The 23,345-nt window shown below is 46.1% G+C and overlaps 1 protein-coding gene and 1 pseudogene across 3 annotated transcripts in view; both read right to left on the reverse strand.

Moving 5' to 3' along the window:
• The window catches only part of SCAF8 (SR-related CTD associated factor 8), a 766,315-nt gene that overhangs the window by 275,912 nt on the left and 467,058 nt on the right, over nucleotides 1-23,345 (reverse strand). The window lies entirely within an intron of this gene.
• LOC134913503 (U5 spliceosomal RNA) lies at nucleotides 1,987-2,094 on the reverse strand (annotated as a pseudogene).

Consider the following 23,345-nt stretch of genomic DNA (forward strand, 5'->3'; position numbering starts at 1 on the left):
GTCAACTAAACAGTTGACACCTTAACCGATAGAACTTTATAATTTGAGCCAATCGGTGAAAATGTGTTACCATAAGCTCCTTTGAGCTTAACACCACCTTATTGTCAACTAAACAGTTGACACCTTAACCGATAGAACTTTATAATTTGAGCCAATCGGTGAAAATGTGTTACCATAAGCTTCTTTGAGCTTAATACCACACAAGTAAAATTTGTTCAGTAAGCTCCCTTGAGCTTAAAACAACCCAGGTAAAACTGCTCTGGGTGGGCGTCCAGTGCCCCCTATGGATTCAAAGAAAAGGATTTACCTGGTAAGTACCAAAATCCTATTTTCTTTATCATCCACTAGGGGTCACTGGAGTACTCTTGGGACGTACCAAAGCTTCCCTCGTGGGCGGGAGAGCTGTTTGATACTTGTAACAGTAGGCAGCCAAAGCTATATGCTGACGGCGCCACCATTCATAACGTGTAAAAGTGCACAAACGTGGTGCACTGAAGGCTATGTAGCCGCGTCGTAGACGCTCCACGACCCGCTGGGTCTGACATTCCCACAGAACCTGTGGGATGAACTATTACTGACGTAGGCGATTGTAACTTAGCCTTAAAGTAAGCCTGACTTGTAGTCATTATTATCCAACTGGATAATGTCTGCTGAGAAACTGGCTAACTCCAGTTTGCAGTATCATATAGAACAAACAACGTATTCATATCACGTACTGTAGTCGTTCGGTACATATATAAACGCGTAACGCGTGTACCACATTCAGAATTTTAGAATGTGGTGTCCACACAGGAACCACTATTGGTATATTGATGTGAAGAATACGAAAGCGGATTTCGTCCGAAGATCTGCTTTGTCATGAGAAAACTCAAATACGGTGGCTTGTAATACAAGGCAACCAAATCTGAAAACAAACCCCTTGTCGAAGCACTATTGCCGAAGCCAAGGCTAGAAGAAAAATGTTTTCCAAAGTGAGAAACTTAATCCCCATTTTTTGAAAGGGTTCCAAAATATGAAAACTTAATTCCCTTTTGTTGAAAAGGTTCCAAAATATGAAAACTGTCATAAATCTGAACCCAACCTCAAATCGCCTAGCGCTGTAGGTGGGATAAATAGAGTCTGAACTTTGGTGACACCTTGTAGAAAGATGTTTACAGACGCAAATAGAGCAAACGCTTTGAAAATAAGTTTACCACACAGATACCTGCACTCTTAGTGCAGATGACCGCAGTTTTCCATCCCATTCCGTTTAACAGAATACGGTTACTTGAAGGATGATGTTGGAAACTTCCGAGGTTTACAACCTATGTAAGCACACGAAATCTTTTTAATAATGAGCTGCCTTAAGCGGCTTACTATTTCGTAACATGGTTGGTATAACCGATACAGTAACGCTCTATTTTTTTAAGAGGGCGGTCTGAACCCTCACCCTGTCAACCGCAGCTGCGGTACATAGATAATAGGTACATAGGTAACTATGGGTAAAAGAACGTTTCCTGATGTAACAGGTTGGACGTATTATGAGCGGGCCCAGATCGTGTGCAAGTATTCCTTGAAAATTCGAGAAGCAACTTCTCTGAAACCCATGAGATCCCACCAGTATGACTGTGACGAACTGTCTTCTGATCCGTTTTGGCAACGAAGAGAGAAGCGGAAAATGGTGTAGCTAGACACACGATGCTGAATGACCCCATGAATGTGATGTACACATACTGATATACTTGAGGGTAACCTCCTTGTGTGGACTCACATACGAAACACCTGTGGATTTAATGTCCAGTTTTCAAGATCCAAACCCTGACGGGTGAGATCGTGTGTCTAACAGATGTCCACTCACGGATTGATGTCTTGACATTTTCACATAATGGCGTTCTGAGCCATTGAAGATTTGAGTTACCTGCCGCATTGTCATGCGGCTTCTTGGTTCTCACTGGTTGTTGAGTATGCAACTGCCGTTGCTTTGTTTGACTGCTTAAGGGCAGCGTGAGCCAGGCCTGAAAAACAAAATTACATGAAACTCACGGTTGTTTCTCTCCACAGAAATCTTTAGTAAAAAGCGAAAGATTTATTCGTTCTGAAGAGAAACCAGAGTCTATCTCTGGTTCGACTGAAAGCGAATCATTTAATGCATTGTAAAATGCACAGAGTTCTAGGACATTTATCTATTGCATTGTAAAATGCACAGAGTTCTAGTACATTTATCGACAGCAATGTGTCGTGTTTTAGAACCTTTGCGTTGAATTTAAATACAAATCCTGACTCTCTGTGACTGTTGTCCAGATTATACGCATCCTTGCATTCCAGAGTATACGCACCCTTGTCCCTTTGTGGGAAACGCGAGTGAAGGGTGGCGAACTAACTGAAAACACATCTTTATTCTTAATAAGTGAATACAGCAATATACCGCTAGTGTGCGTGTACTTTTGTTGTTGCTGGTGTAGTAGGTAAAAGTATTTGATTTACCGTATTTATAATCTTACTTCGGAATTGATATCGTTTAGACAGACTTAGATGTGATTGTTTTCGAACTTAATCTGCTACCGCAGTATATCTTAGTAGCGCAAGATAGAGGACTTTGTTGATACATAGTTCTTATGTGAGATGAGCTATCATTGCAACATCACTTTGGTAAATACCGGAAGCGATAAGCAACGGTAGAATGGAAATGGGTAATGGTTGTGGCGATTTGCAAACGCTATAACCTGTGATGAAGAAACCGGACTGGGTAAATACGCATTGTGAAGATCAAATGCAATTATACAATTTTGTGGCTCGAAAAAGCAAAAAACTCACTGCAGAAAAGCCATTTTCTAACTGTAGTAAATGACTTGCTGATTGATATTGCAACGGAGCTGTTTGATTTTGCTCAAACAGAGGGAAATAAGTAACTTTGACTCTGTTGGCGTACTATTGCCTGGTTTATAAACCAGCAAAGACTAAATGACAACCTGCCAAACCGTTCGACAGAAGCAGTTTTGTACTCCAAGCTGTAAATAGCTGAGACATATATGAGTTGAAGTCATGAAACCTCGCAAAGGTAACATGAAAAGACGCACTTCCACAATTGTAAAAGAGGTCATCAAACCACTGGCTTGTTGACTGTAACGTCTTGTCGTTACAAGGCGTGACTGTTTCTTATACAGGAATAAAACGCCGTTACAAGTATACTGTATGCGCTAATGTCAGAATATCCTAAAAGGGATAAAATGCCGTTACAAGTATATTTAGGAGCAAACAAGCTCTGGCCTTTTAGCGCTTAACTAACGACAATGAAAATAACCGGCGTTAGCAGAAGCTTTACAGATATACTGTGCAGCTTATTTAACCGTGATCGACATGGTTTCATACATAGAATCTAGGGGTTTTTATAATGTTTGACAGAAACGCATATACCAATGGCGGATCGCGTCTGTATGGTTGTCCAAAACCCCGCACTATCTGAGTGCTGGACTAATGTACCCTTCTCACTCGTAGTTATCGGTGTGAGATTTGACATAGAATCGTGCATTAAATTATAAGACCAGTGAAATAAACCCTCTGGTACCCAAAGGAAAATTGTCCCTTTGGAAAGATTGTCTTTTGTTAGCGCTGGCGGAGTTATTCCGAGACTCCGATTACCGCTGTTTTAATTTGAATTGCCAATGTTAACATTTTTAGTCTGCACTAGAGCCTTATTCGCTATGTAGACAGACATCTTAATAGGCAACAGACAGACACTTGCACGACTTAATAAATTTATTATATGGCATATATATCTATATATATATGTTATTGCTGAACAGCATATTTATTAGGAACTAAAGTGTTCCTTATGTGAAAAGCATTTCACATGGGCATGAAACCCGAACCAAATTCCTACTAACACCCCTGCGCCTTCTGGTGGCTTAAAGATGTAGGGCAGGAATGTTCTAGAATTATCCTAAACTAAAAATTCCCACTAACACCCCTGCGCCTCCTTGTGGAGTAGAGGTGTATTGCCGGAATGTTCTGGAATTATAACTGGAAAAACAGCAATGATTAAAATGGCCGTCATGCCATGTTTTCACATAAAATCACAGTACAGGTTACCTGCTGCATTTTTAATATAGACTTAATAGCCTATTATACAGATTATACAGTGATAACACAGGTGTAGGATACAGTAAAATACATGTATTTAGTTAGCCTTCATTAATATGAACACTGCCTGCAGTGAATGTCTTATAGAAATTAACAGAAAACATGGTTAAACCTGCAATAGATTATGCCACTGATAGCCTATTGCCAACCAAAGCCTCATATATATATATTATATATATAAACTGCTTAACATATAATCACAGTTTCATACTGATATTAGACACAGTCTGGCAGCAACAAGCTTCATTATATATTAGATATATAAAATGTGCTGAACATATAATCACAGTTCCCACTGATCTTATATCTACAGTTTTATACTGATAATATAGCTTCTGATTCTGTTTAAAACGCTGCGCTGCTTATTTTAAACCCATGCAGCCTTTGCTGCTGCTATGGGCATTACTCCCCCTCCCCCCCCCTGTCTCCCCATGGTACCTGCAGCGTACGGGGTTCGAGGTGCAGGGAGAGCAGGAGAGCGATAGCAGAAGAGCGCTGTATATAGCGCCGGGGAGCCGTCCGGACGAGCGGGCGGCGTAGTACACAGTCTTCTGTGTCCGGCCAGCAGCGTGCAGTGTGTCATTGAAAGAGCGGCCGGCGTCCGTGAGTGACGTGCGGCCGCTCTTTAGCATACAGGAAAGTCTCGGCAGTGTTAAAGTCTCGGCAGTCTCTGTGCGGCGTGTAGTGGTGCCGGGCATTAGCGCAGTGAGAGCGGCCGGCGTCTGAGTGACGTGCGGCCGCTCTGCGCGTATTCAGCACACGGAGTCTCTCCGGTCATCAGCACAGTGAGAGCGGCCGGCGTCTGAGTGACGTGCGGCCGCTCTGTGCATAGTTTAGCAGGACCCCTTCAGCGGTGCTTAGCGGCGGGTACAGTTAACACTTTCACACACAGCAGGGCGGCAGCGTGAGCTGACCGCCCTGACACCCCTACCTTGTGCCGTTTTCATCCTGGCTGTGATCTGTGTAAACTCCGTTACAGCCTCCAGCTTCTCATCTGTGACGGGGCTTCTGGTGTAAGCTCCTTGCAGATGTAGTTTCTTCCAGCTCTTTGTCTCATCCTGGCTGTGACGGAGCTTCTTCCTGTAAGCTCCGTTCAGTTTGCAGGAGACAGTGGCTGCCTGTGGCTGTGAGGGTGCTCTTTGTGAGGACCGACACGCCATGCGCTGCCTTGTAGCGCCTGTGGCTGTGAGGGTGCTCTTTGTGAGGACCGACACGCCATACGCTGCCTTGCAGCGGCACCATCCCGGACCCAAGTTTTTCCAGAAACTGGGACGGGAAGTGTAAAAATTAAAAATAAAAATAAAAATCTTCTGAAAAGTGGCCATTGCCACAAGCCGATGTTCATCTGTGAGCACCGAAAAAACACTGGCAAAGTACACTGAGGTACTTGGGGATATGGAGGGGGGGAGAGTCCTAAATTTAAATATTCAGTGCCTTTGTTCGGCTACGCCCGTCCATATCCCAAGAGTACTCCAGTGACCCCTAGTGGATGATAAAGAAAGTAAAGCTTTAGGATCAGGTGGTGTGCACTGGCTCCTCCCCCTATGACCCTCCTCCAAGCCTCAGTTAGGATACTGTGCCCGGACGAGCGTACACAATAAGGAAGGATTTATGAATCCCGGGTAAGACTCATACCAGCCACACCAATCACACTGTACAACCTGTGATCTGAACCCAGTTAACAGTATGATAACAGCGGAGCCTCTGAAAGATGGCTCACAACAATAATAACCCGATTTTTGTAACTATGTACAAGTATTGCAGATAATCCGCACTTGGGATGGGCGCCCAGCATCCACTACGGACTCCGAGAAATAGAATTATCGGTAAGTAAATTCTTATTTTCTCTATCGTCCTAGTGGATGCTGGGGTTCCTGAAAGGACCATGGGGATTATACCAAAGCTCCCAAACGGGCGGGAGAGTGCGGATGACTCTGCAGCACCGAATGAGAGAACTCCAGGTCCTCCTTAGCCAGGTTATCAAATTTGTAGGATTTTACAAACGTGTTTGCCCCTGACTAAATAGCCGCTCGGCAAAGTTGTAAAGCCGAGACCCCTCGGGCAGCCGCCCAAGATGAGCCCACCTTCCTTGTGGAATGGGCATTTACATATTTTGGCTGTGGCAGGCCTGCCACAGAATGTGCAAGCTGAATTGTATTACACATCCAACTAGCAAAAGTCTGCTTAGAAGCAAGAGCACCCAGTTTGTTGGGTGCATACAGGATAACAGCAAGTCAGTTTTCCTGACTCCAGCCGTCCTGGAACCTATATTTTCAGGGCCCTGACCACATCTAGCAACTTGGAGTCCTCCAAGTCCCTAGTAGGCGCAAGACACCACAATAAGCTGGTTCAGGTGAAACACTGACACCACCTTAGGGAGAGAACTGGGGACGAGTCCGCAGCTCTGCCCTGTCCGAATGGACAAACAGATATGGGCTTTTTTGAGAAAAAAACCACCAATTTGACACTCGCCTGGTCCAGGCCAGGTCCAAGAGCATGTTCACTTTTCATGTGAGATGCTTCAAATCCACAGATTTGACTGGTTTTAAACCAATGTGTTTTGAGGAATCCCAGAACTACGTTGAGATCCCACAGTGCCACTGGAGGCACAAAAGGGGGTTGTATATGCAATACTCCCTTGACAAACTTCTGGACTTCAGGAACTGAAGCCAATTCTTTCTGGAAGAAAAATCGACAGGGCTGAAATTTGAACCTTAATGGACCCCAATTTGAGGCCCATAGACACTCCTGTTTGCAGGAAATGCAGGAATCGACCGAGTTGAAATTTCTTCGTGGGGCCTTCCTGGCCTCACACCACGCAACATATTTTCGCCACATGTGGTGATAATGTTGTGCGGTCACCTCCTTTCTGGCTTTGACCAGGGTAGGAATGACCTCTTCCTGAATGCCTTTTCCCTTAGGATCCGGCGTTCCACCGCCATGCCGTCAAACGCAGCTGCGGTAAGTCTTGGAACAGACATGGTACTTGCTGAAACAAGTCCCTTCTTAGCGGCAGAGGCCATAAGTCCTCTGTGAGCATCTCTTGAAGTTCCGGGTACCAAGTCCTTCTTGGCCAATCCGGAGCCATGAGTATAGTTCTTACTCCTCTACGTCTTATAATTCTCAGTACCTTAGGTATGAAAAGCAGAGGATGGAACACATACACCGACTGGTACACCCACGGTGTTACCAGAACGTCCACAGCTATTGCCTGAGGGTCTCTTAACCTGGCGCAATACCGGTCCCGTTTTTTGTTCAGACGGGACGCCATCATGTCCACCTTTGGTAATTCCCAACGGTTTACAATCATGTGGAAAACTTCCCCATGAAGTTCCCACTCTGCCGGGTGGAGGTCGTGCCTACTGAGGAAGTCTGCTTCCCAGTTTCCATTCCCGGAATGAAACACTGCTGACAGTGCTATCACATGATTTTCCGCCCAGCGAAAAGTCCTTGCAGTTTTTGCCACTGCCCTCCTGCTTCTTGTGCCGCCCTGTCTATTTACGTGGGCGACTGCCGTGATGTTTTATCCCACTGGATCAATACCGGCTGACCTTGAAGCAGAGGTCTTGCTAAGCTTAGAGCATTATAAATTTACCCTTAGCTATATTTATGTGGATAAAAGCCTCCAGACTTGATCACACTCCCTGGAAATTTTTTCCTTGTGTGACTGCTCCCCAGCCTCTCGGGCTGGCCTCCGTGGTCACCAACATCCAAAACTGAATGCCGAATCTGCGGCCCTCTAGAAGATGAGCACTCTGTAACCACCACAGGAGAGACACCCTTGTCCTTGGATATAGGGTTATCCGCTGATGCATCTGAAGATGCGATCCGGACCATTTGTCCAGCAGATCCCACTGAAAAGTTCTTGCATGAAATCTGCCGACTGGAATTGCTTCGAAGGAAGTCACCATTTTTTTACCATGGCCCTTGTGCAATGATGCACTGATTTTAGGAGGTTCCTGACTAGCTCGGATAACTCCCTGGCTTTCTCTTCCGGGAGAAACACCTTTTTCTGGACTGTGTCCAGAATCATCCCTAAGCACAGGAGACTTGTTGTCGGGATCAGCTGCGATTTTGGAATATTTAGAATCCACCCCTGCTGTTGTAACAGTATCCGAGATAGTGCTACTCCGACCTCCAACTGTTCCCTGGACTTTGCCCTTATCAGGAGATCGTCCAAGTAAGGGATAATTAAGACGCCTTTTCTTCGAAGAAGAACCATCATTTCGGCCATTACCTTGGTAAAGACCCGGGGTGCCGTGGACAATCCAAACGGCAGCGTCTGAAACTGATAGTGACAGTTCTGTACCACGAACCTGAGGTACCCTTAGTGATAAGGGCAAATTTGGGACATGGAGGTAAGCATCCCTGATGTCTCGGGACACCATATAGTCCCCTTCTTCCCGGTTCGTTATCACTGCTCTGAGTGACTCCATCTTGACTTGAACCTTTGTAAGTGTTCAAATTTTTTTAGATTTAGAATAGGTCTCACCTAGCCTTCTGGCTTCAGTACCACAATATAGTGTGGAATAATACCCCTTTTCTTGTTGTAGGAGGGGTAATTTAATTATCACCTGCTGGGAATACAGCTCGTGAATTGTTTCCCATACTGCCTCCTTGTCGGAGGGAGACCTTGGTAAAGCAGACTTCAGGAGCCTGCGCAGGGGAAACGTCTCGACATTCCAATCTGTACCCCTGGGATACTACTTGTAGGATCCAGGGGTCCTGTACGGTCTCAGCGTCATGCTGAGAGCTTGTCAGAAGCGGTGGAACGCTTCTGTTCCTGGGAATGGGCTGCCTGCTGCAGTCTTCTTCCCTTTCCTCTATCCCTGGGCAGATATGACTCTTATAGGGACGAAAGGACTGAAGCTGAAAAGACGGTGTCTTTTTCTGCAGAGATGTGACTTAGGGTAAAAAACGGTGGATTTTCCAGCAGTTGCCGTGGCCACCAGGTCCGATGGACCGACCCCAAATAACTCCTCTTCCTTTATACGGCAATACACCTTTGTGCCGTTTGGAATCTGCATCACCTGACCACTGTCGTGTCCATAAACATCTTCTGGCAGATATGGACATCGCACTTACTCTTGATGCCAGAGTGCAAATATCCCTCTGTGCATCTCGCATATATAGAAATGCATCCTTTAAATGCTCTATAGTCAATAAAATACTGTCCCTGTCAAGGGTATCAATATTTTTAGTCAGGGAGTCCGACCAAGCCACCCCAGCTCTGCACATCCAGGCTGAGGCGATCGCTGGTCGCAGTATAACACCAGTATGTGTGTATATACTTTTTATGATATTTTCCAGCCTCCTGTCAGCTGGCTCCTTGAGGACGGCCCTATCTATAGACGGTACCGCCACTTGTTCTGATAAGCGTGTGAGCGCCTTATCCACCCTAAGGGGTGTTTCCCAACGCGCCCTAACTTCTGGCGGGAAAGGGTATACCGCCCATATTTTCTATCGGGGGGAACCCACGCATCATCACACACTTCATTTAATTTATCTGATTCAGGAAAAACTACGGTAGTTTTTTCACATCCCACATAATACCCTCTTTTGTGGTACTTGTAGTATCAGAAATATGTAACACCTCCTTCATTGCCCTTAACGTGTGGCCCTAATAAGGAATACGTTTGTTTATTCACCGTCGACACTGGATTCAGTGTCCCTGTCTGTGTCTGTGTCGACCGACTAAAGTAAACGGGCGTTTTAAAACCCCTGACGGTGTTTTTGAGACGTCTGGACCGGTACTAATTGTTTGTCGGCCGTCTCATGTCGTCAACCGACCTTGCCGCGTGTTGACATTATCACGTAATTCCCTAAATAAGCCATCCATTCCGGTGTCGACTCCCTAGAGAGTGACATCACCATTACAGGCAATTGCTCCGCCTCCTCACCAACATCGTCCTCATACATGTCGACACACACGTACCGACACACAGCACACACACACAGGGAATGCTCTGATAGAGGACAGGACCTACTAGCCCTTTGGAGAGACAGAGGGAGAGTTTGCCAGCACACACCAAAAACGCTATAATTATATAGGGACAACCTTATATAAGTGTTTTCCCTTATAGCATCTTTTTTATATATTTCTAACGCCAAATTAGTGCCCCCCCTCTCTGTTTTAACCCTGTTTCTGTAGTGCAGTGCAGGGGAGAGCCTGGGAGCCTTCCCTCCAGCCTTTCTGTGAGGGAAAATGGCGCTGTGTGCTGAGGAGATAGGCTCCGCCCCTTTTTCGGCGGCCTCGTCTCCCGCTCTTAACGGATTCTGGCAGGGGTTAAATATCTCCATATAGCCCCCGGAGGCTATATGTGAGGTATTTTTAGCCAAAAATAGGTTTTCATTGCCTCCCAGGGCGCCCCCCTTCCAGCGCCCTGCACCCTCAGTGACTGCCGTGTGAAGTGTGCTGAGAGGAAATGGCGCACAGCTGCAGTGCTGTGCGCTACCTTAAGAAGACTGAGGAGTCTTCATGCCGCCGATTCTGGACCTTCTTCTTGTTTCAGCATCTGCAAGGGGGCCGGCGGCGAGGCTCCGGTGACCATCCAGGCTGTACCTGTGATCGTCCCTCTGGAGCTAATGTCCAGTAGCCAAAGAAGCCAATCCATCCTGCACGCAGGTGAGTTCACTTCTTCTCCCCTAAGTCCCTCGTTGCAGTGATCCTGTTGCCAGCAGGACTCACTGTAAAATAAAAAACCTAAGCTAAACTTTTCTAAGCAGCTCTTTAGGAGAGCCACCTAGATTGCACCCTTCTCGGCCGGGCACAAAAATCTAACTGAGGCTTGGAGGAGGGTCATAGGGGGAGGAGCCAGTGCACACCACCTGATCCTAAAGCTTTACTTTTTGTGCCCTGTCTCCTGCGGAGCCGCTATTCCCCATGGTCCTTTCAGGAACCCCAGCATCCACTAGGACGATAGAGAAATTAGGCAAGCAGGAAAATCTGTGTGAGATGTAACTGTGCATCTGTAAAGATTTCCATACTTGGAGGTTGAAGGTAACAGTAGGGTGGTGCATAATGTACCTCAATCCAGATCTACTGCTTGTCCAGTGAGCATCTAGTCCACTGTAATATTAGGTTGAGAAAAGTGGTTAGGTAATACCTATGGATATTAGGAAGCTGAATACCGCCATGTTGCCTACATCTGTAGAGGATATCTAACTTCAGATGCAGACGACACCCACCGCACAGGTAATTGCATATCAGCTTTTGGACATATAAAACACTGGGGGGAATCTGCAGGGAGAGCCTGGAAGAGGTGTAATATTTTAGGTAGAGGGTTCATTTTGAGGACCCAGAGCCTCCCAAACCAAGAAAGATGTTGAAACCACCAATACTGTAGCTCGGATCTCCGCTTCAACAAAAGGGGAGTGAAGATGGTCTGGAACAAGGTTAAATAAAGCCCCCAAGTATTTTAAACAAATTGGATGCAAGATAAAAGACATATTTGAGACCATATCTAGCCAAAAGTTCTATAGTAAAATTAGAGTCCAAATAGAGACAAATAGAGTCCAACTCATTTATCAAGTTCAGGTGGGAAGTTACAGGATTTGAAACCAAGACTAAAAGGTCATCTACCAAAAGAACTAGCTTAAATTCCATCTCCAAATCGAAAACCAGAGATGTTAGGGGATTTAACCTTATGGACCCTGCCAGAGCTTATATACAGAGTACATAGTTTTAATGGAGAAAGGGGGCAGCCCTTCCCATATTTCAAGAGGCAGAGACAGAACCATATATTTTGATCCATGCAGAGGAAGAACTATAAAGAAAGAGAATTTGGTGGGAACAATTAGGGCTCACTCCTATGTGTCCCCTGCCCCCTCTGTCGAAGGCTTTCTCCGCATAAGTCAATAACACTATCGCCAAGAAGCTATAGTTAGAAACATGATAAGTGAGATGACCTTGGTGGTGTTGCTGTGGGCTTCTTAGCCTGGGACTAAACCTACCAGGGCAGTGTGTATGAGTAGTGGTAGACCAGGGCTGGCCAAACCGGTCCTCGAGATCTACCAACAGTTCATGTTTTCCAGGCCTCCTGGAGATCTGTAGAATGGTCAGTTAGGAATGAATGCAGCACATCTTAATTAGTAATGACCACACCCTGTGCACCAGCTAGGTGGTCTGGAAAATGTGAACTGTTGGTAGATCTCGAGGACTGGTTTGGCCAGCCCTGGGGTAGACAAATCTTCAATCTTTTAGCCAGTAGCTTTGCATAAAGATTAAGATCATCATTAATGCTGGGCATACACGCTACAATTTTCTGGTCGATCCACCCAATAAAAGCGGATTGGCCAGATAATTGCAGCGTGTATGTGGGAGATCGATCCAGTCAGTTCGATTAGTTGGACATGCCAGATCATCCTGCATGTCCCTCCGATTCAATATTTTGAAAGTGCCATTTCATGCAGTGTATGCCCTGCCAGAAGACATTTCCTGTTCCTTCACATGGGAAGGAATGGGAAAAGGTCTCCTGCCCGGGGGCGGAGCGCCGATATCATGACCAATACACTTTGAGAGATCTCACAATGTATGCCAGTCTGACAGGCATTTTATCTGCCTGTGTATGCCCAGCATAAGGAATGATACAGGGTGGTAGCTGGGACAAACGGAAGGGTCCTTACCATCCCTGGGGATCACAGAAATATGGCCTACCATTGCTAGGTGGAGATATGAATATGATCAGAAATTGCATTATAAGCATCTAGCAAAAGTAGGGCAAGACGATAACGAAAAAGCCTTGTAGTAGCGAATGGTGAAGCCATCTGGCCTGCGTATATAACCAGAGAGGGTAGATGAATAAATACACTATTACTATCTGCCACTCAGAATTTAGGGAACCCAGTTTTACTTAAATAAGGAGATGGCCTCCAATTTGGACACCAGAGCAGCACTGAGAGTGCAGCCATTTACGTCATGTAGTACAAAATAGTATGGGCAAAAGGAGGAGGCAATACTAACTTTTTCATAATGGAGGTGTCCTGCATGATTTTTAATAGTTAATGAAAGACGTGCTTCTTTGTGTTCTAAGTGTTCTTTTGTAAGTTTTTTTTAGCATTATTGCCTTACTAGAGAAAACTTTATTATGAAATTTGTTTATCCAGGACAATAATTGTAATAATAATAATAATAATAATAATAATAATAATAAGTTTTTTGATGCCATTAATAAATACAAATTCACTATTTACTTACATTTATACTTGCCCACTTTTTTGGTCATCTCTACTTTATAATATAGCTCACTGTGGGGTATTGCCCTCCGTTGTGGAGGTATGGGGGAGATGTGGTATGAGCACACATTGTGTGTACTGATACCGCTTCTTCCCCATGTATGACAGCGGCACTGTGATCAAGGTGACAGGGGCGCCCTTGTCATTATCGGCGATGTAACCCTTTAAAATAACATGCCGATGGTGCGGGGTAATGTAAAACGGTCAGTAGCACTGCCCGTTCCGACACCTGCAGCTCTCAATATCAGCAGCTGCAGGTGTTGTTCCCCATTGACAGCCACTGAAGTGGCAGCTGGCAATGGGCTGTGCACAGGAGATCTTGCGATAGTAGCAAGATTTGCACATGCCCAGTGAGCTGTCGTCGGGGTGAGACATTGCAGTAGGCTGATGCGCTGCAGGCACAGACAGGGATCGCTGGAGGGAGTCTTCACTCCCCCACATCGGCAGCCGAGATGTTCTTGCATCTCAGCACTGGTGCTTCCTGCTTCTCCTCGGTCAAGAGGAGAATCAGGACACCGGCACGATCAGTATACATATACTGGCAGTACGGATGGTGCAATGGTTAGGAATAACTGCTTCACAGCACTGTGGTCATGGTTTTGATTCCCACCATGGCGCTAACTTTGTAGAGTTTGTATATTTTCCCCATACTTGCGTGGGTTTCCTCCGACAATCCAAAAATATACTGGTAGGTTAACTGGCTCCCAACAAAAATAAACCCTAACTGGAATATGTGTGCGCTATATAAATAACTGGTAATAATAAATAATAAATGTACCCATGTGTGAGTAACAGATTGATCACTATATTGGTTGAAGCCGAGACAATTATCAGGATAGTCCCCGATCACGCTACAGCTCTCGTTTTAAGAGAGTAAGGAACAGACACATTTTATCAGGTTATAACAAAAATTATTGCTATACCCCCCCCCCCCCCCCCAGCACACTAGTGGCACAGTATTCCTCTTTTTTCCTGCTATTCTATGGGATAGGATGAAATCCCTCTTCTCTCCTTAGGCTGCAGGAGTAAGGATATCCTATTGGGCACCACCCAGATATCTCCGTTCCCTATTTCATGTTAAGGGCAACTATATCTACAAAAAACCCCACCAGGATTACATATAAAAAACTCCACCATCTCATGTCTCATTCCCTTGCTAGACCTCTAACTAGCCTTTGCGATTTTTAAAAATGACTTAATGAAGACCATCAATATCTATACAGCAGGCTTGTCAGTCTCTATCTGACCACTTCCTTAATAATCTGTTGATGGTAAATATTGTGGTTGTGGCCCATTCTTGGAACATCCATGAAACTATTGATTATAAAAACCCAAGCACCATTACTGTCTCATAAAGAATCTTAATGGCGTATACAGCACTCAATATACTGTATTCATATTAATCTCTTGTTCTGCAATAAACTTGCAATTCTTACTTACCGGATATAAAACAAAATGTCCCACATATAATACATGGTCAAAAATATGTGCACACCCATACATCACAAGTATATGTGCTTGCTGAACACCTAATATCAAAACCATGGGTATTAATGTGGAGTTGGATTCCCATTACGGTTTAGACAGTTTACACTCTTCTGGAAAAGCTTTCCACTAAGGCTTGGTACATGGCTATGGAGTTTCTCATCTGTGTAGGCACAAGAGTTTTATCGAGGCCAGGCAACGATGTTGGTTGATAAGAAGTGGCATTGCTGTTTGAATTCATGACGGAGTTGAGGACAGGACTCTGTGCAAGCCTGTCACCTTCTTCCACACACACGCGGAAAAAAGATTTTTGATAGACCTCACTTTATAGACACAGGCATTGTCATGCTGAAACACAAGAGGGCTTCCCCCAACTTTTGGCATAAAGTTGGAAGCACAAAATTATGCAGAATGTCATTGCATGCTGTGGCATTAATATTTCTCGTAACCAAAATAAAGAGGACCAGTCCAAACCATGAAAAACAGCCCAAGAACAATTATATTTCTTCTCTATTCACACTTTAAAATTGTCAGTATGCATTTGGGCATGAAGCATTCTCCTGGCATCCACCAAACCCATATTCGTCTGTAAGACTACCATTTTCCACTACTCCACAGGCCAATCGCAGTGTGCTTTACACCTCTCCAACTGATGCTTGCAGCTAGCATGTGTGTCTGATTGACCATGGAAACCCAAGCCATGACGCTCCTTCAGTAATGTGCTTACTTACTTACTTCCAGAATCTGTCTGGAACTCGTAAATAAGTGTTGCAACTGAGGACAAACAATTTTTACGCATTACGTACTTAACACACAGCGCTCTCTTTCTATGAGATTGCATTGCCTACAGTTTTCATGGCTGAGCAGCTCTGGTCATTCTAATTCTAAATCTTTCTAATTCAAAATAAAATCACTTCCAATTGACCGTGATAGCTTTTGCAGGACAAAAATTTGACAAATGAATATGGCTGAAATGGCCAAAATACACCACATATTTTGGAGGTAATTGAGCAGAAAGTCACGTTAACAAAAATAGGAATTTAATACCTACCGGTAATTCCTTTTCTCGTAGTCCGTAGTGGATACTGGGAAATAGTAGATTACCATGGGGTATAGATCGTGTCCATTGGAGCCTGGCACTTTAAGAAATCATTAGTGTGTGCTGGCTCCTCCCCTCTATGCCCCTCCTAGCAGATTCAGCCTAGGAAAACTGTGCCCGAGGAGACAGACATACTTCGAGAGAAGGATATAAACACAAAAAGCAGTGAGGTAACGAACCAACACACAACAATAACAAAAATAGCAGAGCTAACCAGAACAGAGGAAAGCCACGCTAACTATAAGGATAGCAACGCTAACCGAACATGGAACAGGGAAAGCAACAGCAAACCCAACCAAGAACACTTACAACCAGGTAAGCAGGAAACGAAGCACTGAGGCGGGCGCCCAGTATCCGCTACGGACTACAATAAAAGGATTTACCTGTAGGTATTAAATTCCTATTTTCTCTAACGTCCTAGTGGATACTGGGGAATAGTAGTTTACCATGGGGACCTCCCAAAGCTCCCAGAAAGGGTGGGAGAGAGCCGAGATCCCTGCAAAACCGCCTGACCAAACTAAAGGTCATCCTTGGCCAAGGTGTCAAACCTATAAAACTTTACAAACTTGTTTGAACCAGACCAAGTAGCTGCCCGGCACAACTGTAAGACCGAGACACCCCGGGCAGCTACCCAGGAAGAACCCACCGACCTTGTGGAGTGGGCCTGAATAGAACTCGTCGGCAGCAGAGCTGCCGAAGTATAGGCTTGTTAGATAGTCAATTTGAGCCAATGAGCAAAGGAGTGCTTGGACGCAGGTCGACTAATTTTAGTAGCATCATAAAGGACAAAAAGCGAGTCAGACTTCCTGTGACGAGCAGTCCTTCTGATGTAAATCCTCAAAGCCCTCACCACATCCACGGACTCTGGAGCAACAGAAGTGTCAGACAACACTGAAACCACAACTGTCTGATTTACATGAAAGGCCGACACTACCTTCGGCAAAAACTGTGGGCAAGTTCTGAGCTCCGTCCTATCCTCATGAAATATCAAGTATGGGCTCTTATAGGATAAGGCCCCCAATTCCGATAAGTCTTGCAGAGGCTAAGGCCAGCAATATGACTGTCTTCCACATTAGATATTTCAAGTCTACCCTATGCAAAGGTTCAAACCAGTCTGACTGGAGAAAAGTCAAGACCACACTGAGATCCCACGGAGCCGTGGGAGGGACAAAGGGAGGCTGAATGTGCATAGCCACCTTTAGAAAGGTCTGTACTTCAGAAAGTACCGCCAGCTGTTTCTGGAAGAAGATAGAGAGAGCTGAAATCTGAACTTTGATAGACCCTAATTGTAGGCCCTTATCCACGTCCGCTTGCAGGAACAGCAGAAAACAGCCCAGATGAAATTCCACAGAGAAATATTTTCTACCTTCGCACTAAGAAACATATTTCTTCCAAATATGGTGGTAATGTTTGGTAGTAACCACCTTTCGGGCCTGGATCATGGCTGAAACAACGCTGGATGGGAGACAATTTCTGGTTAAAATCTCCTTCTCAACTGCCAAGCCATCAAATGTAGCCGCTGTAGGTCTGGATAGACAAACGGTCCTTGTTAAGCAGCGGAGGCCAGGGTTCCTCCAGAGACAAGATCAGGAGTTCTGCATACTAGGCCCATCTAGGCCAATCCAGGGCAATTAGAATTGCCTTTCCTTTTTGAGTCTTTGTAGAACTCTTGGAATGAGAGGAATTGGAGGTAACAGGTAAACGAACTGATAAAGTCCACTGTGTCATCAGAGTGTCTACCGCTATCGCCTGCGGGTCCCTCATTCTGGAACAGTAACGACGGAGCTTCTTGTTGAGACGAGAAGCCATCAGGTCTATTTGTGGACAACCCCACCGGTGAATAAGTTGTCGAAACACCTGAGGGCGAAGGCCCAATTCCCCCGGATAGAGGTCGTGCCTGCTTAGGAAGTCCGCTTCCCAGCTGTCCACTCCTGGAATGTAAATGGCTGAGATGGCCCTTGCGTTGGCTTCCGCCCAGAGGAGTATTCTTGACACGTTTCGCATTGCAGCCCTGCTTCTTGTTCCTCCCTGTCGGTTGATGTACGCTACTGCTGTGGCGTTGTCCGACTGCACCTGGATGGCCTGATTCCAAAGGAGGTATGAGGCCTGTAGGGGAGCATTGTAAATCGCTCTGAGTTCCAGGATCTTGATTGGAAGAGCAGATTCCTCACACGACCATGGGGAGGTCATTCAGAGATGATCGCTCGCTGCCGATTTTCGCAGTGCAGCGATCAGGTGAAAAAACGGCATTTCTGCGCATGCGTATGCCCCGCAATGCACACGCGCGACGTACGGGTACAAAGCTCTTTGTACCCGTACTTCTAGTGAAGTTTTCCCTTGCACTGGCAGCCGCAAGAAGATTGACAGGAAGGGGGCGTTTCGGGGTGTCAACTGACCGTTTTCAGGGAGTGTTAGCAAAAACGCAGGTGTGTCTGAAAAAACGCAGGCGTGGCTGGGGGTTCGCTGGGCGGGTGTATGACGTCAAATCTGAACACAAATAGGCTGAAGTGATCGCAAGCGCTGAGTAGGTTCAGAGCTACTCAGAAATTGCACAAACTGTTTTTGCAGAGCTCGGCTGCACATGCGTTCGCACTTCTACTAAGCTAAAATACACTCCCAGTGGGAGGCAGCATAGCGTTTGCACGGCTGCTAAAAACTGCAAGCGAGCGATCAACTCGGAAAGACTCCCCATGTCCCCTGGAACCGCGCCCCTTGGGTCACAGACCCCAACCCCGGATGCTGGCAACCGTCGTTAACAGAGTCCAAGACTGGGTATTGAAACTCCGACCCTCTACAAGGTGGGAGACTTGTAGCCACCATAGTAAGGATATCCTTGATTTTGGTAACAGGGTTATATGCTGATGCGTGTGAGATCCCGACCATTTGTCCAACAGATACTGCAGGCATTCCCAACCAGAGCCGGTGCTAGGGTGTTCGGCGCCTCCCTGCAAACTATAAATTTGCGCCCTCCCATATTCCTTTGGCACACGCTGGAAAAGGTGTGTGGTCTCACAAGTAAGGGGCATGGCCACACAATAGTACCCCCATTTAAAATTACGCCACAATGTAGCACAATCTTATTCATCTTATACGTAATGCCCCACCCGTAGTAGTAGCGTCCTTATATGTAGTGCACCCCAGTAGTAGTAGCATCCTTATACATAATGCCCCCCCAGTAGTAGTAGCATCTTTATATATATATATATATATATATATATATATATATATATATATAATGCACCCACAGTAGTAGTAGCTTCCTTATACGTAGTGCAACCCCAGTAGTAGACGCGTCCTTATACGTAATGCCCCCCCCAGTAGTAGTAGAGTCCTTATACGTAATGCGCCCCCAGTAGTAGTACCGTCCTTATACATAATGCCCCCCCGTAGTAGTAGCTTCCTTATACGTAATGCCCCCCAGTAGTAGCATCCTTATACGTAATGCCCCCCCAGTAGTAGTAGCATTGTTATACGTAATGCCCCGCTAGTAATAGTAGCGTCCTTGTACATAATGCCCCCCCAGTAGTAGTAGCATCCTTATACGTAATGCGCCCCCAGTAGTAGTACCGTCCTTATACATAATACCCCCCCAGTAGTAGTAGCTTCCTTATACGTAATGGCTCCCAGTAGTAGCATCCTAATACGTAATGCCCCCCCCCCAGTAGTAGTAGCGTCCTTGTACATAATGCCCCCGCAGTAGTAGTAGTGTCCTTATATGTAATGCCCCCCCCCCAGTAGTAGTAGCAGTGTCCTTATACGTAATGCGCCCCCAGTAGTAGTAGCATCCTTATACGTAATGCCCCCCCAGTAATAGTAGCGTCCTTATACGTAATGCCCCCCCCCCAGTAGTAGCGTCCTTATACGTAATGCCTCCCAGTAGTAGTTGCATCGTTATATATGTAATGCCCCCCAGTAGTAGTAGCAGCGTCCTTATACGTAATGCGCCCCCAGTAGTAGTAGCGTCCTTATACGTAATGCCCACCCAGTAATAGTAGCGTCCTTATACGTAATGCCCCCCCAGTAGTAGCGTCCTTATACGTAATGCCCCCCCAGTAGTAGCGTCCTTATACGTAATGCTCCCCACCAGTAGTAGCGTCCTTATACGTAATGCCCCCCCAGTAGTAGCGTCCTTATACGTAATGCTCCCCACCAGTAGTAGCATCCTTATATGTAATGCCCCCCAGTAGTAGTAGTAGTAGCGTACTTGTACATAATGCCCCCCAGTAGTAGTAGTGTCCTTATATGTAATGCCCCCCCAGTAATAGTAGCGTCCGTATACGTAATGCCCCCCAGTAATAGTATTTATTATTATCCTTTATTTATATGGCGCCACAAGAGTTCCGCAGCGCCCAATTACAGAGTACATAAACAAATAATCAAACAGGAAAACAGCAACTTACAGTTGATGACAGTATAGGACAAGTACAGGGTAAATAAACATAGTTACATCAGCAGATGACACTGGAATAGGTATCAGGTGGCAGAAGACTGCTGGATTTGGTACAGTTGAAGATTATTACAGTAAGAAAGGATAAGCACATGAGGGAAGAGGGCCCTGCTCGTGAGAGCTTACATTCTAAAGGATAGTAGCGTCCTTATACGTAATGCCCCCCAGTAGTAGTAGCATCGCTATATGTAATGCCCCCCCCAGTAATAGTAGCATCCATATACATAATGCCCCCAGTAGTAGCGTCCTTATACGTAATGCCCCCCCAATAATAGTAGCGTCCTTATACGTAATGCGCCCCCCCCCCCCCCCCACGAAATAGTAGCGTCCTTATACGTAATGCCGCCCCTGTAGTAGTAGCGTCCTTACATGTAATGGCCCCCCCAGTAGTAGCGTCCATAAAGCGCACGCACACAGACATACCTCACGCACACACTTCACACATACACACCCCCCCCCCCCCCCCCCAATCCCCCCCCACCATACACGCACATTTCTCTCTCACCCTCCACTTACCAAGTCTGGATGGCCGTCACTGCAGTGCTTACTCACCCACTGCTCAGCTGCCTAGTCCTGTGTAGCTCCGCCCCTCCATCCCATGTAGCCCCCACCCCTCGCGCCATCATAGCTCCACCCATTTTAAGGACCCGTACTGTACACAGCCTGTGTCACACAAATGATTGGGGGTGGGGGGAGAGCAGGCTTTTCATGCTGCCGGCGCCGTTGCCTGTCATACAGTGACAGGCACAGCAGCTGGCAGCAGCAGCAGGGGGGACAGGATGGCGCAGCAGCAGCAGGGATGCAGAGCAGGGGGAGCGCCTCTCCATCCCAGCGCCTCCCTGCACTGCATTCCTTCGCTGAGCGGGTAGCGCCGGGCCTGTTCCCAACCACGGTCGTCAAGGCACACCAACAGTGCAGGTTTTAGTGATATCCAGGCTTCTGCACAGATGGTTAAATCAAAATAACTAAGGTACTAATTAAGTCACCTGTGTTCAAGCCTGGATATCACTAAAACCTGCACTGTTAGTGTGCATTGAGGACCGCGGTTGGGAATACCTGCTGTATTGCCTCGTAGGAGGCCACCATCTTGCCCAGCAAGCGAATGCAAAGATGAATTAAGATCCTGTGTGGTTTCAGTACCGAACGGACCATACACTGAATAGTCAAAGCCTTGTCCATTGGAAGGTAAACCTTCTGAGACACTGTATCCAGGATCATTCCCAGGAACGGAATTCTCAGACGGCTCCAGGTGAAATTTCTGGAAATTGAGGATCTATCCGTGGTCCGTCAATGCTGTGCAGCAGCTGTTCCCGGGACACCGCCTTTATCAGGAGATCGTCCAGGTACGGGATTATGTTGACACCCATCATGCGCAATTGTAGCATCATCTCCGCCATGACTTTTGTGAATACCCTTGGGGCTGTGGAGAGACCAAAGGGTAAGGTCTAAAACACAGGTTCGCAAACTCGGTCCTCAGGACCCCACACAGTGCATGTTTTGCAGGTAACCCAGCGAGTGCACAGGTGTATTAATTACTCACTGACACATTTTAAAAGGTCCACAAGTGGAGCTAATTATTTCACATGCGATTCTATGATGAGACGTGCAAAACATGCACAGTGGGGTCCTGAGGACCGAGTTTGAGAACCTATGGTCTAAAACACAGCGAACCGGAGGAATGCTTGCTGAGGGGGCAATATTGGGATATGCTGGTATGCATCCTTGATATCCAGGGACACTAGAAACTCCACTTCCTCCAGACTTGATATCACTGATCTTAGTGATTCCATGTTGAATTTGAACACTCGAATATAAGGGTTCAGGGATTTGAGGTTCAAGATCGGCCATAAAGAGCCGCCCGGCTTCAGGACTACAAAGAGACTTGAGTAAAAGCCCTGTGCAGCAGAGGAGGTACTGGAACAGTAACTCCTGTAGAAAGCAGTTTTTGCACTGCCTCCTGCAAGGAAACTCTTGCTACAGGTGAAGCTGTTAAGGAATGTAATCCTTAACGGTCGTACCACTGCTATGGCAGTATCGGCTCGTGGAACCCTGTGGCTGCGACAATGGTCAACAGATGCTGATTCTAAAAAAGGGGTTGAGAACCTTCCTTTTACAGGTTATACCTTGTTTGGGGAAGAACTGAACAAGTGGATATCTCAGGCGACTGCAGGTAAATCTACATATTTGCCGTCTGCTACACCACCTTCTAGACGTCCCTATCCTGGACGATCTCTGCAGTCCTTTCAGGTGGCCAGATTCAGACGCAAAGCCAGAGGTGCCTCCAGTGCTACTAGAGGAACTCGCGGTAAGTCCTGTAAACCAGCTGCTGCTGGAACTTCGGACCAGGCCTCAGGATCCTCTTCCACAAAGCCCTCTGCATGATGGTTGGCCCCACCAGCAGGGCGACTTTCAGTTAGGTGATCGCCTTCAACACTTCGCCCACATATGGGCAGAGTCCTGCCGGGATCCTTGGTGAGGGATTTCATATTCCAAGGATACTGGCTGGAATTCCCGGAACTCTCTCCTCTCAAGTTCTTCAGGTCAGGCTTAACAGCTTCAATCAAAGTTTGCAGCATCTTGGATATGCTGTAGTAATGTAACTATCTCATCTTGAGGTAGTTTAAACAACCCTTTCAGAATATCATCAGACCATTTTACTATGGCTCTAGAAATCCAGACGCATACTATGGTAGTGCGTTGGGCTACTCCTGCTGCAGAGTGGTCTCAATTTTGCGATCAGCTGGGTCTTTTAGAGAAATGGCCCCAGGTACAGGTAGTACAATTTTATGTGACAGCCTGGACACAGAGGTATCCACTGTCGGCGGGTTTTTCCAGATTTATCTATCCACTGTAGGGAAAGGAATTTAGTATCCGTTTAGGGGTAATACATTTTTTGTCAGAATGTATCCATGCTGCCTTAGCCAGGGAATCTAATTCCTTAGAAACAGGGAAGGTTGTAGA

Source organism: Pseudophryne corroboree, chromosome 4, assembly GCF_028390025.1.
Source record: "Pseudophryne corroboree isolate aPseCor3 chromosome 4, aPseCor3.hap2, whole genome shotgun sequence".
In the NCBI taxonomy this organism is placed as follows: domain Eukaryota; kingdom Metazoa; phylum Chordata; class Amphibia; order Anura; family Myobatrachidae; genus Pseudophryne; species Pseudophryne corroboree.